The sequence below is a fragment of the Taurulus bubalis genome (genome assembly GCF_910589615.1).
Source record: "Taurulus bubalis genome assembly, chromosome: 7".
NCBI lineage: Eukaryota > Metazoa > Chordata > Actinopteri > Perciformes > Cottidae > Taurulus > Taurulus bubalis.
Genome location: NC_136595.1, coordinates 7,065,564 through 7,083,173, shown reverse-complemented (window position 1 = coordinate 7,083,173; position 17,610 = coordinate 7,065,564).

Genomic DNA, 17,610 nt, shown 5'->3' with positions numbered 1-17,610 from the left:
CTAAAAGCTAAATTCAGAGGCACAAGGAAAACCAGACATGATGGACCATTTTTGAGAGAATTGCCTCCATCCTTCCCTGAGCTGACAAAAGTGATCAGTCGGGTAATGTACCTTTTTGGAAGCACATATCTGTGAGAAACCTTTCTCGACTGTGGACTTTAATAAATGCAAGTACAGGTCCAGGCTTAGTGATGCCTATCGTGAAGCTGTACTCAGGGTTTCACTGTGACCTGGATCAGGGTTTCTACTGTGACCTGGTTTAGGGTTTCTACTGTGACCTGGATCAGGGTTTCACTGTGACCTGGATCAGGGTTTCTACTGTGACCTGGATCAGGGTTTCCACTGTGTGACCTGGATCAGGGTTTCTACTGTGACCTGGATCAGGGTTTCTATACTATGACCTGGATCAGGGTTTCACTGTGTGACCTGGATCAGGGTTTCTACTGTGACCTGGATCAGGGTTTCTACTGTGACCTGGATCAGGGTTTCCACTGTGTGACCTGGATCAGGGTTTCTACTGTGACCTGGATCAGGGTTTCTACTGTGACCTGGATCAGGGTTTCCACTGTGTGACCTGGATCAGGGTTTCTACTGTGACCTGGATCAGGGTTTCTACTGTGACCTGGATCAGGGTTTCCACTGTGTGACCTGGATCAGGGTTTCTACTGTGACCTGGATCAGGGTTTCCACTGTGTGACCTGGATCAGGGTTTCTACTGTGACCTGGATCAGGGTTTCTATACTATGACCTGGATCAGGGTTTCACTGTGTGACCTGGATCAGGGTTTCTACTGTGACCTGGATCAGGGTTTCCACTGTGTGACCTGGATCAGGGTTTCTACTGTGACCTGGATCAGGGTTTCTACTGTGACCTGGATCAGGGTTTCCACTGTGTGACCTGGATCAGGGTTTCTACTGTGACCTGGATCAGGGTTTCTACTGTGACCTGGATCAGGGTTTCCACTGTGTGACCTGGATCAGGGTTTCTACTGTGACCTGGATCAGGGTTTCCACTGTGTGACCTGGATCAGGGTTTCACTGTGACCTGGATCAGGGTTTCTATACTATGACCTGGATCAGGGTTTCACTATGACCTGGATCAGGGTCAATGTGGCTCAACTGTGTGAGCAGAAGCGCTGCCAGGTGTCTGGCAAGAAATAGAATGAAGTACAAATGTATTCAGGTTTTGCATTTGTTGGTTCGGTGCAGTTTCAAAAAGTTATTTAAAAAAATTAAATATCTTTGCACTGTTAAAAACTATTATAAAAATGTATAGAAACTGCTGGTTGCCTTTTTTATGACGAAAATATGTTATGAATGTAAAAAAAAAAATTGCGCTTTCTGTGTGGCCCTCCGATGAGATCACAATAAAAAAATCTGATTGGATGAAAGCTTCTTCTTCAAACCAGGTGCACAGCGCTGCAGGCTGAAGGCTGAGGACTGCAGGCTTGCAACAGAGCTGTGCAATGAGAAAATAAGCTAATAGGGAAAAATAATTCTAATATATTTAGTGTATTTGTAAAAAACAATTCAATTATAAAATAGCTATAACTTTGTGATTCTGAAGGCTTAGAAGGCCCTGACGGCCCACCACTGCACAATACATTATGAGATCATCTTTTATCTTGGGATAGAACAATGAGTCATTGTGTGACGGCTCAAATGGCTGATGATGAATTAAGGCCTAAAAAAAAAAAATCACATTCGACCAGATCTATCTTCTACTCCATGGTGGACATGATTAGTATTTGTCTTAAATACCGGGTGTCTGAATAGTAATTGCCCTTATAATCAACTTGCAATGAATTAAAAGAAAGCTGCGGCAGACTGAAATTATTTCATAATTTTCCTCTTCAACATCACCTGTCGTCACTTTCTTTAATCATCTCGTAGGAGATGTTATGCAGTAGCTTCTTTTGTTCATTATAATAAGAGCAATCACACAATGTCCGCCATTATTTTGATCATTTTAGCCATCATACCAATTTGTTATAATCATCTTTTACTTGTCAGCTTCATTTTACACATAGCATGATGAAATCCTCTCTGATGTCCCGTGTTGGAGCCAGCAGGGGACATCAGAGAGGATTTTGTCATGTCTTTATTCTTATCTGCAGCCTTATCTGCAGTACTCTGCAGCCACTGTCAAGGACAAGGGCCGACTGCTACGTGTCATTAGCTCTGCAGAAGGTGATTTGGCCTCAATCTGCCCCCCCCCCCCCCCTCTAGGACCAAAATATTTATGGATTTTACCCCTAATTGTAAAAAACAAGTAGCCTGATAATCAAACTTTTCTTTTAACGTCAGCCATGAATTCTTCATTTGGACTCACATGCTGTGCCATGTGCACGTTGGACAGACGGTGCAGGGCAAAGATGTAGCCCTCCGTCCGGTCCAGGTTGATCTTGCTGAGAGCAAGTCCTGCAGCTCCCATCGCCGACCCGTCTTTACACGACCCGTCTTTCATGCCATTCTGTGCCACCGGTGCACTGTGGACGCACCCCAACGCCAACAACAGCGCCAACAGCATGCAGTGCTTCATGGTTAAGGCCTGAGACAACCCTGACTGTCTTTGAAAACACACACTGGCTGGTAGGAAAGATTCCTATAGAGGGATGGGTTGCCCTTTTATATCCTGCTACTGTTTGCTGGATGCACATCCCCATCTCTCTCTCTCTCTCTCTCTCACACACTCTCACACACACACACACACACACACACACACACACACACACACACACACACACACACACACACACACACACACACACACACACACACACACAGCCCCTCCTTTCATTTCAGGTAAACATAACCATTGACCCCCAACCACAACACACTCCCCAAAACACAAGTTCCTAATAACAATTTGAAAACATGTCATACAGTTGCATAATACAAATGTCAAATCCATGTCATCCTATGACATTTTATTTGGTGCTACTACACCATGACCCATTTCAATGGAACATATCTTTGGTCGTGAGCCTAATTCACTTGACCTTTATAGTCTATCCCTCCTTTTTGTGTGTGTTTGTGCTTCAGCTTTGTATCCCTCTTTTCTCTTGTACACATAAGAAAGGTAGAAGATGAAGACGCTAAACTCAGACGGGCATCAAGGAAAACAATTGATGCTCCGAATTGGTTTAAATATAATTAAAAAAAGAAAAGATTATTTCAAATGCATTATTTACATGATGTATTGCAGGTACACATGAACATGGATATTATCAGAGTCTGCTAAAATATTTTTTTTTCGCAAATTGATAGCCACCAAATAAATGCATCTGCTGTTTGTCACATCATCACAAGCTTTTGAAAGATGATTTTCTTGGCCAAATGTTTGACGAACATTACAAAACATGACAAAACACAGAAAAGTTTGCCTGCTGAATTGTATAGTTCCTCCATGTGAATGTTGCCATGTGATGTCTGAGGACTCCAAAAACAATATTACCAGTATAGTGATTGTATTATTTTATTATTATACATCTCCAATTACTTTGAACACAGTGGCGGGCCATGGATTTTCTACCTGCGCCTTCAGTCATAGTCTGAAGTGGCAGTAGGTGGCTAGAAGGCCTCTCCCTGTAGTTTAAACCGCTAATCTACCAGAGAAACAGGTGAAATGTGATTGAATGAGCCCTCAGATCCTTAAACATTGGTCACTAGCAGGCTGGAAGCTCCTTCCTTCAGGCAGAGCAACAGAGGAAGCTGTGCAATGAGAAAATAAGCTAATAGGGAAACATAATTATAATACATGTAGTGTATTTGTGAAAAACAATTACATTATAAAATAGTTATTATATTATATATATTATCATTATAAAAAATAAGTTTAAATTAAAACAAAAAAATTAAAATTAAAATGATAAAATAGCTATAACTTTGTGATTCTGTTTGGGCCAGCAGAGAAGCCTTAGCAGGCCCAGATGCCCCACCACTGCTTGAACATGGGGTCCTCAGAGAAGATATTCTCCACCAGGGTTTCCCCCGCCGCTGCAGGAAAGCAATTGGCTGAGAGTGTTCTGGGGAAAGGCAAGATGGTGGGCTCCATCTGTCCGGGGATCTGGGGGTCTTCCTTGAGGGGCAGGGTGACTCCCACCTCGGCCTCTGGACGTGAGCCCCTACAAGGCAGGATCACGGCCTGGCCCATGGCGGGCAGAACCCTCACTCTGCCCTTCTTCTCTCCATCAGCACACTGGAGAACACATAAATATACAATTTACACTGTGTCGTATCTAAAACTGTGGGTGAATTTAATTGGTAGAAAGATATGTGTCAACCTAATTACATCCACCATGGTTTTAAACCATACAGACATAACATGAACTGTTTCAGAATAATGCAAAGCTATCAAGAAATCTAGTTCATCACGACTGGGATCCTATTTTTCGGTGTCTGGCCACTGTGTGTCTTTTCTAAATCACAATAAAAATACTGCTGAGATCAACACCTTAAATAAATCAGGCAGTGTGAGACAAATGATCAAGTCTTTGCCCTCAGATCTCAGCAATTACTTTGGGGGCTATACGATTTCATGATTGCCAAAACTATGAAAATAAGACATGAGTTACTGTTAATGGAAGAAAGAAAAGATTAATCAACATGTGCTTTTTCTTTTTACTCCAGAAAGTAGAAAATAGAAGAAGTAGATCAATGTGACACTGTGTTTTTTTTTACCATGGCTGAGCAGTCTTACCTTTGGCTCATAGATCTCACAATCTACTCTGGTGTCTGCGTCACCAGAGGTAGAGTACGAGAGAGATGCCTTACAGACGCCTTTGTGCTGAGGAGAGAAGAACAAGAAAAAGCAAGTAAGAGAGAAGAGCCTGTGGCTTCACTAAAAACTCAAATAGTCCCCTGATTTATTAAATTTACAACTTACAAAGCGAGAATGAAAATGGGACCTTAAAACAAGCAAAATACAGTTGGCACATAATAAGTATCTCTTCAACGGATGGTAAAATGAACAACCCATTTGCGCATGATGAATGTTCAAATGTGAAATAACAGTTAGTCATGACTCACAGTGAACTCGCATTCCAGTAATGGGCACGGATCAGCTGCTCCTGCACTACTGAGACAGGTGGTCTCCTGGATGGTGTACTCTACATTGTAATAGATCGACCAGAACTACTGGACACACACAAAAACAGAAAAAGATACATTTTTAAGTGAGGAAAAGGCATATAGTAAATGATGCTATGTTTGTTGTAGAACCTTTTAAAATGTTTTAATCAATAACTGACATGAATCCAGGTCACAGGAATAAACTTTTTGTTTTTACAGTGTGGAAACATACCCCACCGCTGGCGTGGCTGACATTGAGCAGAGCGAAGCGTTTGGTCAATCCGCCCTCACGGTTGAACTTCTCCAGCGAGAGGGACACAACCTCCTGGACCGCAGCGTTATCAATATCCATCAAAAGTGGACAATCAGGACATGAGAAAATCATCCTTTCTGGAGGGACTGACCGGAAAGAAAAATCACAAAATAGATTTTAGACAAGTTTTAAACAAGAGCAATCTCTGGCACATATCTAAGTTATTAAGAGCCAGGTCGAGCAAAACTAAAAAAAGATCTGGCACTATCATCCAATTTGCAGACATTTTTCATTTTCAAAATAGACAAGAGGGCCGAGATATCTTACTCAGCATTTTTATTTTCTTACCTGGTCTGACAATACAGTTGTACTTGTAGAGCCGCTCCACCTTGTGTACCTTACTGATGTAGATGGCAGCTTTGCACTGTCCATACACCTGCAAAGACAAATACATTAATAAGCACATGCCTTATTTTAGTGTGCTGCACAAAGACTTGACTTATATATATATATATTTTTGTATTGTGTTATTGTATCTAAAGAAGTGTTACGTCTTCTTCTCCTGCTAATTTAAGAACCACTCGTTAAGGAGGTGAATATTAAAGCAGTGAGACATATTGATTTAAGACTTGACAAAATAAATACTGTGTGCATGAATGTGGACTTTGGCTTCCACCCTGTTCAGGAGTGTGTGCGTGTGTTTTCTAACCGGTGTGGAGTGGATGTTACGAGGCTCACAGGCCTTCTTGTCCTTCTTGCCGAGAACACTGCAGTCGGTCTCCACAACATCCAGAGTCAGGTAGAAAACCATGCCATTCTCACCCTGTGAAGCACAGACGCAATACATTATGAGAGCATCCTTTATCTTGGGGTAGGACAATGGGTCACTGTGTGACGGCTCAAATGGCTGATGATAAATTAAGACCTAAAAAAAAAAATCACATTCGAACAGATCTATACTATACTTCATTGTGGACATGATTAGTATTTGGCAGTGGTGTATAGTAACGAAGTATAAATACTTCGTTACTGTACTTAAGTCGTTGTTTTGGATATCTGTACTCTACTTTACTATTTATATTTCTGTTTACTTTTACTTTTACTTCACTACATTTTGCAAAGAAAACTGATGCTTTTACTCCGATACATTTCCCCTGAAACCTTCGACCTCGGAGAGACGGGAGCGGCTACACCCGACGTGTGTTCGTTATGTCCAGTCTACTGACTCTACTCCTAACTAAGTAAACCTTAAGTCCAGTCTACTGCTTAACTTTTAACCCGCTGCACAAAGGCAGGATGTTGAAAATGGAAGCAGGTTTTTGTGCTTTTTTGGTGATCTCAGGATATTCTGCCTTGGTTTTAATCCAGAACACCGACAGAGTTAACAGACTTTTAAGTTTCATTTTTAGAGTAACGTAACATCTTGACATATGTCAAGATGTTCCGGCTGAGGTTGCTACAGACGGATGTATCGGTCATTTTTCACAATAAAACATCTTTCCGGCCTTGATTTTTTTAAATTTAATTTTAATTTTTCATTCATTCTTTCTGTGCGGACCGATACCAAGGGACCCACGGACCCCAAGGGACCCACGGACCGGTACCGAGAGACCCACGCACCAGTACCGGGTAAAATGATCATACTTATAACCACACTGTTAAAACTCCTTCATAGTGTCATATTGCTTTTTGGAGAATTATGATGATACGTTCATAGTAGATGCAAGGGTATACTTAGGTACAATATATTTTGTTGAACATAATATATATGTATGGATCACAGCCAAGCCAGTTATTTTATCAACACAACTCCTGGTCCTTGGTCATGGTGGCCACAGCACTTAAAAGACTAAACTTCATAATTCTCAAAATTCTGACCCTTTGCTTTTTTATTAAAAGCATGTACTTGTACTTTTACTTTCAATACTTAAGTACTTTATTATATCAGAAAAATACTTTTGATACTTAAGTACAGAAAATATCAGATACTTAAAGACTTTTACTCAAGTGGTATTTTAATAGGTGACTTTTACTTTTACTGGAGTAATTTTCCAGTAAGGTATCTTTACTTTTACTCAAGTACGGCTTTTGGGTACTTTATACACCATTGGTATTTGGCTTAAATATCGGGTGTCTGAATAGTTATTGCCCTTATAATATATATAATATATATAATTGTCCTCTTCAACATCACCTGTAGTCACTATCCTTTAATCATCTCGTACGAGATGTTATGCCTTAGCTTCTTTGTTTCCATTATAATAAGAGCAATCACACAATGCCCGTCATTATTTGGATAATTATGTTGGCAGAGGACATCAGAGAGGATTTCGTTCTTATCCTTATCTGATACTGTGCAGCCACTGCCAAGAACAAGGGCCGACTGCTACATGTCATTAGCTCTGTAGATGGTGATTGGCCTCAATCTGCCCCCCATCTAGGACCAAAATCTCATGCCACATAATTAGTTTTGTCTACCCCCTATTTACAATGTTTCACACTTATGCACAGTACAATACGCGCATGGACAGCTGCGTCTTCAGATTTCAACAAGTAAATGTAAAGTGCTTTGACGGATATGGATTTTACCCCGAATTGGAAAAAACAAGTAGCCTGATAATCAAACTTTTCTTTTAACGTCAGCCATGAATTCTTCATTTGGACTCACATGCTGTGCCATGTGCACGTTGGACAGACGGTGCAGGGCAAAGATGTAACCCTCCGTCCGGTCCAGGTTGATCTTGCTGAGAGCAAGTTCTGCAGCTCCCATCGCCGACCCGTCTTCACAAGACCCGTCTTCCATGCCATTCTGTGCCACCGGTGCACCGTGGACGCACCCCAACGCCAACAACATCAACAACAGCATGCAGTGCTTCATGGTTAAGGCCTGAGACAACCCTGTCTGTCTTTGAAAACACACACTGGCTGGTAGGAAAGATTCCTATAGAGGGATGGGTTGTCCTTTTATATCCTGCTTCTGTTTGCTGGAGGCACATCCCCAACCTCACCTCTTTCTCTCTCACACTCTCACACACACACACACACACACACACACACACACAAACACACACACACACACACACACACACAGCCCCTCCTGTCATTTCAGGTAAACATAACCATTGACCCCCAACCACAACACACTCCCCAAAACACAAGTTCCTAATAACAATTTGAAAACATGTCATACAGTTACATAATACAAATGTCAAATCCATGTCATCCTATGACATTTTATTTGGTGCTACTACACCATGACCCATTTCAATGGAACATATCTTTGGTCGTGAGCCTAATTCACTTGACCTTTATAGTCTATCTCTCCTTTTTGTGTGTGTTTGTGCTTCAGCTTTGTATCCCTCTTTTCTCTACACATAAGAAAGGTAGAAGATGAAGACGCTAAACTCAGACGGGCATCAAGGCAAACAATTGATGCTCCGAATTGGTTTAAATATAATTAAAAAAAGAAAAGATTATTTCAAATGCATTTACATTATTTACTGCAGGTACACATGAACATGGATGCTATCAGAGTCTGTTTTATCAATTTGTGGAAAAAAATATTTTAACAACCACCAGATAAATGCATCTGCTGCTTGTCACGTCATCACAACCTTTTGAAAGATGATTTTCTTGGCCAAATGTTTGGCGACAGGGACAGTAGTGAGGTTGGTGACAGGAAACACAGGGAGCTTTGGGGGGGCCAGTGCATTGAATCAACACAAAATGGAGTATTTGTATTATAGTTTTTCTCGATTGCTAAGACACATTTCTTGAAACGGTCACCCATTTTCTCAAAACTGTAAACACGAAACCTCATCTTCAAGCACAGATTTACCTGTGCTCAAAATCAAACACTGCTCTCAAATCATAAACAAAGTGATTAAAACAATATACATTATCAAGCAGTCAGTAAACAATACACCAATAAATAGAAAACTCAGGGAGAAGTAGATTTTTAATCTCAAAACAAATTTGATATGAATGAAAACAGTAGCTCAAAATTGATCAGAAATTACTACTATGCTTTGCTCTTTGCAATTTCTTTTGTTCTTGCTCCTCCTTGTACCCCTATTTTTACAGTACTGTACCCTGCATCTCACAAACGTGTCCTTTGTCTCTGTGATACTGTAATTCTTGTTCTTTGTTGATATGAACATGCAACCAGTCAAAATCTATTGAGCAGTCAGTACTGTTACTGTAACAAATAGAAAGCACGATGTTCAAGGCTTTACAATGTGTTTATTGTACATTAAACAGCCTACAGTGCACTGTAGGCCTACTACAGTCTACAATACTACAGTAAAAGGGACAAAAATCAATGTGCTTCTTCTTGTCTTTGGGCTGGGTCAGGCCAGAGCTCTCTAAACTGGCTTATATTGGTTGTGTCACATCATTTGATACAAGTGAAATCAATTTTGAGTGATTGTGTTTACAGTTTTTTCTGATTGCTTAGGCACTATCTTTGAAACTATAGGCTATTTTTTGCAAAACTCTACACACTAACCACAAAACCTTACACCAAACCAGCAACACATTATATATCTCTTGCAAAAGCAAACACTTCTTGCAAAACTCTTCAAACTCTTTGAAAAACATTTGTTTTTGCGTCAATACAGTACACACAAACCATCATTTGAATAAGCACACAAAGTACCAACTACGCACTGATAGTATAAATGAAAAACACTTGTGGTTTTTACTTTTTCTGTGTAGAAAACACACATACACACACACACAGGTATCCAAATGCGTACAAATAAGAACAATTACATTTTTGTTCCTAACACTCAAACAACAAACAAAAGCACAGTAGAAGAAAACAATAACATTTGTGTTAGACAAAAAAAGAGCAGAAACAAATTTGGCAAAATCTCGCCTTCTTTGTGGGTCTGGCCATAAGACACATGCAATGTTGTCTTGAGCTAGGCAGCGTGGAAAGTATCACCTGGAGTGCCAAATCTAGCCCTGGCATGACCCCTGATCGATGTCGCCACAAGCCTCCTCCATTGCTTGTAGAAGGGGTATGCGTTGGTGGGGCTGGCGATCATACACCTTCCAACGCCATGCAGAGAAGAATTCCTCAATAGGATTCAAGAACGGAGAGTATATGGGGAGTGCCATGAAAAGTGGGTGACCTGTGAACCAATTGCAGACCAGAGCAGCCCGGTGGAAACTAACATTGTCCCAGATGATAACGTACCGGAGCTGCTCTGGCCCCTGGTCATTGGGAATTAGTCTATTGTGGAGGGTGTCCAGAAAAGTGATAATGTGTGCAGTGTTGTATGGGCCTAGGATCGCATGATGGTGAAGGACGCCGTTTTGACTAATAGCGCACACATTGTTATGTTGCCACCACGTTGTCCCGAGACGTTGATGATGGCACGGTGTCCGATGATATTTCTGCCGCGGCCCCTTGTTTTTGCAAGGTTGAAACCTGCCTCGTCCACATATATTAGCTCATGATTTACTGCATCTAGCTCCATGACTCTCTGAAAGAGACAAGACAAAACAATGTAGCACAGTACGAAAAGACAGGGATCAGTCAATATGATGTAGCACCATACACTTCCAGATCCAGTACCAATGATAGGATAGTATAGCTTACCTGCACATATTCATATCTCAGTTGTTTTACAGTTGTCTGTGTTTCTTTCAAAAGGGACTCTGTACAGCTGCTTCATCCTAATCCTATTGCGTTTCAGTAGACGAGACAGTGCAGAGAGACTCACTCTGTTGACGTTTTGGAATATGGTGTTGTCTGCTAGTATGTTGGCCTGCAGTTCTCGGAGTCTGATGCAGTTATTTGCAATGACCATATTTACAATGTGGGTCTCCTGCTCTGGGGTGAACAGTCGACCTCTTCCACCAGATATTGGTTTTCTTGCAGTTCTGTAAAAACATTTACGTAAATGGTTTTAGTGATAGATCCTTCTCATTATGAAAGTACAGTACATATTACTGTACCAGTAAGTCTACAGCACTTACAGTTACTTACCGGTTCTCATTTCGAAATATCCGCATGATACCTGCAACAGTATAGCGGCTCAGATTTGGTTGAACCCGTTGCCCAGCCTCCCTCATGGTCATCCCATGGTTGACAACACGGTCAACCACAGTCGCTCTGATCTCATCAGTTATTGTGTTCCCCTTCCTCTTCCCCGTCCTCTTCTTATTCCCCGTCCTACTTCACCTCTTCCTTCTCCTCCTCTCCTCCTCCTCCTCCTCCTCCTCCTCCTCCTCTTACTTCTTCACGTCCTCGTCCTCCTCTAATTCTCACCCCTCTTACTCTCTGTCCAATATTGGCCTCCATTGTTGTCCAAACCAAATGTTTACCTGTGGCCTATTTATAGTGCTCAAGCTCTGATTTGTAAGTGAACTCATTATCTAAAAGTGTTTTCACATGTGTCAATGTGGAAAAGCAATTGGCAATATAGTGTAGCAATGTAGAGATCAATGTTTACAGTTCTGCTAGAAGTGTGTTAATGAATTGCAAACTGAGTGTAAAGCAGTGGTTTGGGTTTACAGTTTTGCAAAAAGTGTGTTATAAAATTATAAACTGAGTGTAAAGCAGAGAACGTGCATTCAGTTTGGCACACTTGGTAAATGCATTGGCTAAAAGTGTTAATGGTTTCAGAAATTGTGCTTCAAGAATCACTGTTAGTGTTTAAGCATTCAGAAAAAACTGTAATCAATGACATGTGTTCTATATTTGTATTTGATTGTTGCCACTTGTGTGTACCAGTATGGATGACATGTACATTAGAGTACAGAATGTGTTTTGAGACTGAGAATGTGTTTAGAGTTTTGCTGAGAAGTCTAAGTGAGATCTGCAAATTGTGTTTTACCATGTGACATAGTTTAAGGTATTGACAACAGACTGCACAATTAGCTAAATGAGTTCAGGCAACTGATAACTTTGTTCAGCCAATGGGTTTTAGTGTTTTAGCAATTGAGAAAAACTGTATTATTATTTTTTTGGTGCAGCCAAGCACAGACGACATACAAAACACATACAAGTTTGCCTGCTAAAGACTGACACTCTTTTCATAATGTCAGACATTTATTTGATATTGTTTATGCACCGACACCCTCGAGGTGGTTATTTCCATGGATGCAGACATTTGACCGTGTAGAATGGTCCTACCTGTTCTCTTTGTTAAAACGTTTTGGCTTTGGTAATACCTTCATATCATGGATTCGGCTTTTGTATACGTCCCCCCAAGCTTGTGTTCGCACAAACAATGATTATTCTGACTACTTCCCTCTCAAGCGTGGGACCCGTCAGGGGTGTCCACTCTCTCCACTCTTGGTCGCCATTGCCATTGAACCACTGGCGGTGGCCCTAAGGTCAAGTCAGATACCAGGTATTTCAAGGGGTAGCTTCAAACATAAAGTGTCCCTGTATGCGGATGACCTCTTACTCTTTGTCTCTGACTTAGACAGAGGTTTTCCTCTTGTCTTAAACTTACTGGAGGAGTTTGGTCAAATTTCAGGCTACAAACTAAATTTCCAAAAAAGTGAATTAATGCCGATCAATACTGCAGCCATGACAAATCCATTGTCTGACTTTCCTTTCAAAACATCGCTTTAACATTTTATGTACTTAGGTGTCTGTATAACCCAAAAATACTCAGACTTATATACATTTAATTTCTCCCCTCTTCTGGCGAGGCTGACTCAGGATCTTCAGCGGTGGTCTCTTTTGCCTCTCTCTCTTGCAGGGCGGATAAACGTGTTAAAATGAATGTGCTCCCTAAATTTCTATATCTCTTCCAATGTATACCCATTTTTCCTTACTAAACGTTTCTTTCGCTCACTTGACCACATAATTTCCCAATTCTTTTGGAACAAGAAGCCCTCTAGACTTAAAAAAGACACCTTACAAAACCTAAGGAGCAGGGTTCATTGGTCCAAGAGTAAACTGGCTCGTATATTCCCAGGTGCAGACTCACGCTGTGACCGGTGCCATTTAGGACCGGCCAGTCTTGGCCACATGTTCTGGGATTGTCCTGTACTTGCGCCGTTCTGGAAGGTTGTCTTTGACACTCTCTCAGCCGTCACTTCTACCAATATCTGTACCTCACCATTAGTTGCCCTGTTTGGTGTCCTACCTTCTGGGAACTCACTACCATCTTACTTCTGTGAACTTGTGGCCTTTCTGTCACTTTTAGCGAGGCGTGTTATCTTGCTATATTGGAAGAACTCCCACCCCCCCTCCCACTCTCAGTGGCTTAGAGATGCCCTTCGTTTTATGACACTAGAAAAAATTAAGTACTCTTTACGAGGCACATCTACCAAGTTCTGTAAGGTCTGGGAACCCTTCTTAGAGCACGTCAGGTCTACCCAACTAGATATCGCCACCATTGATTGATTCGCCCCAACAACCCACCAGTGCCCTGTTTTAACTAGCCTTATTGGTAGCACATATTAGCAGCATGCAGCCCTACTATATATATATATATATATATATATATATATATATATATATATATATATATATATATATTATTTATTTATTTTTTATTTTTATTTTTCTATGTTTTTGTATTATTATTTATTCTTATGTATATGTTTTTTTGTTTCCTTATTTATAGTCTTTACATTGCTCAATTAATGCAAGTGGATATGCATGTGTGTGTGAGTGGATGTATGTGAGTGGATGTGAGTGAGAGAGTTGAAGGTCAGAGAAGGTGCGATAGTAAGAAAAAGCATATGTTTCTACAATATTATCTGCCACTGCAAGCATTTAACAGCCAGTTATTGATATTGGATTTTGGTTGCTTTTGTAATTTTATTTTCTGTTTGTGTATCAAATTGCCTTGTTGTATATTTGTTTGGGGAAAGGGGGGCAAGGGGAGGGGGGCTGTAATGTGTATCCTCACCATTTGGCTGTCTGATATGTAATCCTTTCACTCCTTATTTGTGAGGTCTATTGTACATTAAGTCTTGTTTTGTAATTTCTACAAATAAATCGTATATAAAAAAAAGTTTGCCTGCTGAATTGTATAGTTCCGCCATGTGAATGTTGCCATGTGGTGTCTGGGGATTCCAAAAACAATATTACCAGTATAGTGATTGTATTATTTCATTATTATACATCTCCAATTACATTGAACACAGTGGCGGGCCGTGGATTTTCTACCCGCGGCAGTAGGTGGCTAGAAGGCCTCTAAATATAGTTTAAACCGCTAATCTACCATAGAAACAGGTGAAATGTGATTGGATGAGCGCTCAGATCCTTAAACATTGGTCACTAGCAGGCTGGAAGCTCCTTCTTTCAGGCAGAGCAACAGAGGAAGCTGTGCAATAAGAAAATAAGCTAATAGGGAAAAATTATGATAATACATGTTGTCACGCCGGAGCACTAATGAAAGAACCCAAATGCACGACCCGAGGCAGAGAGTAAAGTTCACAAGAATTCCTTTATTGATAAAGGTAATATTGCAACAGGATAGAGTCTCTGGAGAAGGACCGCCGAAGGTTCTCCCGATGTAACTGGGGAGGGACTGAGGCCGGTCGGCAAGGCTCTGACCCCCTGTGGTGAGAGCAGCTGTCTCACTCAGGGGAGAGTAGAATCGCCAACGTAAACAGTCCAGGGTCATTCACAGGAAGGCAGTCAAACTCGGCAGAGGTACAGGCAGGGATCGGGCTTACTCGGAAACGAAGGGACGTCGGAATCAGAACAGGATATCAGGCAGGAAAAACGGTGGTAAGTTGACTCACAGGTGAAGAAAAACAAACTGGCAACGAGACAAGTGAAGCACAGAGTATATATACACACTGGGAGGGGAGTTAACGAGACACAGGTGAAACACATCAGGGCAGGGAGAGGTAATCACACATGAGGAAGTAAAGACAGCAGACATGACACAGGAGGATGATTTCAAAGTAAAACAGGAAGTGACAAGACAACAAAATAAAAGCACTACCGTCTAGTGACGGTTGTGACACATGTAGTTCATTTGTGAAAAACAATTACATTATAAAATAGCTATAACTTTAATTATTAAAAATAAATTAAAATTAAAATAATAAAATAGCTATAACTTTGTGATTCTGTTTGGGCCAGCAGAGAAGCCTTAGCAGGCCCAGATGCCCCACCACTGCTTGAACATGGGGTCCTCAGAGAACATATTCTCCACCAGGGTTTCCCCCGCCGCTGCAGGGGAGCAATTGGCTGAGAGCGTTCTGGGGAAAGGCAAGATGGTGGGCTCCATCTGTCCGGGGATCTGGGGGTCTTCCTTGAGGGGCAGGGTGACTCCCACCTCGGCCCTTGGACGTGAGCCGCTACAAGGCAGGATCACGGCCCTGCCCATGGCGGGCAGAACCCTCACCCTGCCCTTCTTCTCTCCATCAGCACACTGGAGAACACATAAAGATACAATTTACGATGTGTTGTACCTAAAACTGTGGGTAAATTTAATTGGTAGAAAGATATGTGTCAACCTTATTACATCCACCATGGTTTTAAACCATACAGACATAACATGAACTGTTTCAGAATAATGCAAAGCTATCAAGAATTCTAGTTGATGACGACTGGCATCCTATTTTTCGATGTCTGGCTATTGTGTGTCTTTTCTAAATCACGATAAAAATACTGCTGAGATCAACACCTTAAATAAATCAGGCAGTGTGAGACAAATGATCAAGTCTTTGCCACCTGATCTCAGCAATTACTTTAGGGGCTATACGATTTCATGATTGCCAAAACTATGAAAATAAGACATGAGTTACTGTTAATGGAAGAAAGAAAAGATGAATCAACATGTGTTTTTTCCTTTTACTCCAGAAAGTAAAAAATAGAAGAAGTAAATCAATGTGACGCTGTGTTTTTTTGACCATGGCTGAGTAAGTCTTACCTCGGGCTCATAGATCTCACAATCTACTCTGGTGTCTGCGTCACCAGAGGTAGAGTACCAGAGAGATGCTTTACAGACGCCTTTGTGCTGAGGAGAGAAGAACATGAAAAAGCAATACGAGAGGAGAGCCTCTGGCTTCACTAGAGCCACAGGCTAGGAATTCTCCATATAATAAACCCGCTAACTCTGAGGAGAAAGAGCAGCGTGCTTCGGGAGGTTGCAGCACTAAAAACTCAAATAGTCCCCTGATTTATTACACTTACGACTTACAACTTACAAAGCCAGAATGAAAATGGGACCTTAATACAAGCAAAATACAGTTGGCACATAATAAGTATCTCTTCAACGGATGGTAAAATGAACAACCCATTTGCGCATGATGAATGTTCAAATGTGAAATAACAGTTAGTCATGACTCACAGTGAACTCGCATTCCAGTAATGGGCACGGATCAGCTGCTCCTGCACTACTGAGACAGGTGGTCTCCTGGATGGTGTACTCTACATTGTAATACATCGCAGGGTACCACTGGACACACACACACACACACACACAAACAGAAAAAAATTATGCTACACTTGTTGTAGAACATTTGTAAATGTTTTAGTCAATAACTGACATGAATCCAGGTCACAAGAATACACTTTTTGTTTTTACGGTGTGGAAACATACCCCACCGCTGGCCCGGCTGACATTGAGCAGAACGAAGCGTTTGGTCAATCCGCCCTCACGGTTGAACTTCTCCAGCGAGAGGGACACAGCCTCCTGGACCGCAGCAACATCAATGCTGACCAAAGACGGACAATCAGCACAAAACCTATTCAACCTGATTGGAGGGACTGACCGGAGAGAAAAATCACAAAATAGATTTTAGACAAATTGTAAACAAGAGCAATCTGGCACACATCTAAAATATTAAGAGCCAGGTCGTCGAGCTAAACGAAAAAAAAGATGTGGCACTATCACCCAATTTGCAGACATTTTTCATTTTCAAAATACATGATTGGGCCGAGATATCTTACTCAGCATTTTTACTTTCTTACCTGGTCTGACAATACAGTTGTACTTATAGAGACGCTCCACCCTGTGCACCTTACTGATGTAGATGGCAGCTTTGCACTGTCCATACACCTGCAAAGACAAATACATTAATAAGCAAATGTCTTATTTTAGTGTGCTGCACAAAGACTTGACTTATATTTGTTTTTTGTATTGTGTTGTTGCATCTAAAGAAGTCTTACGTCTTCTTCTCCTGCTAATTTAGGAACCACTCGTAAAGGAGGTGAATATAAAAGCAGTGAGACATGTTGATTCAAGACGTGAGAAAATAAATACTCTGTGTGCATGAATGTGGACTTTGGCTTCCACCCTGTTCAGGAGTGTGTGCGTGTGTTTTCTAACCGATGTGGAGTGGATGTCA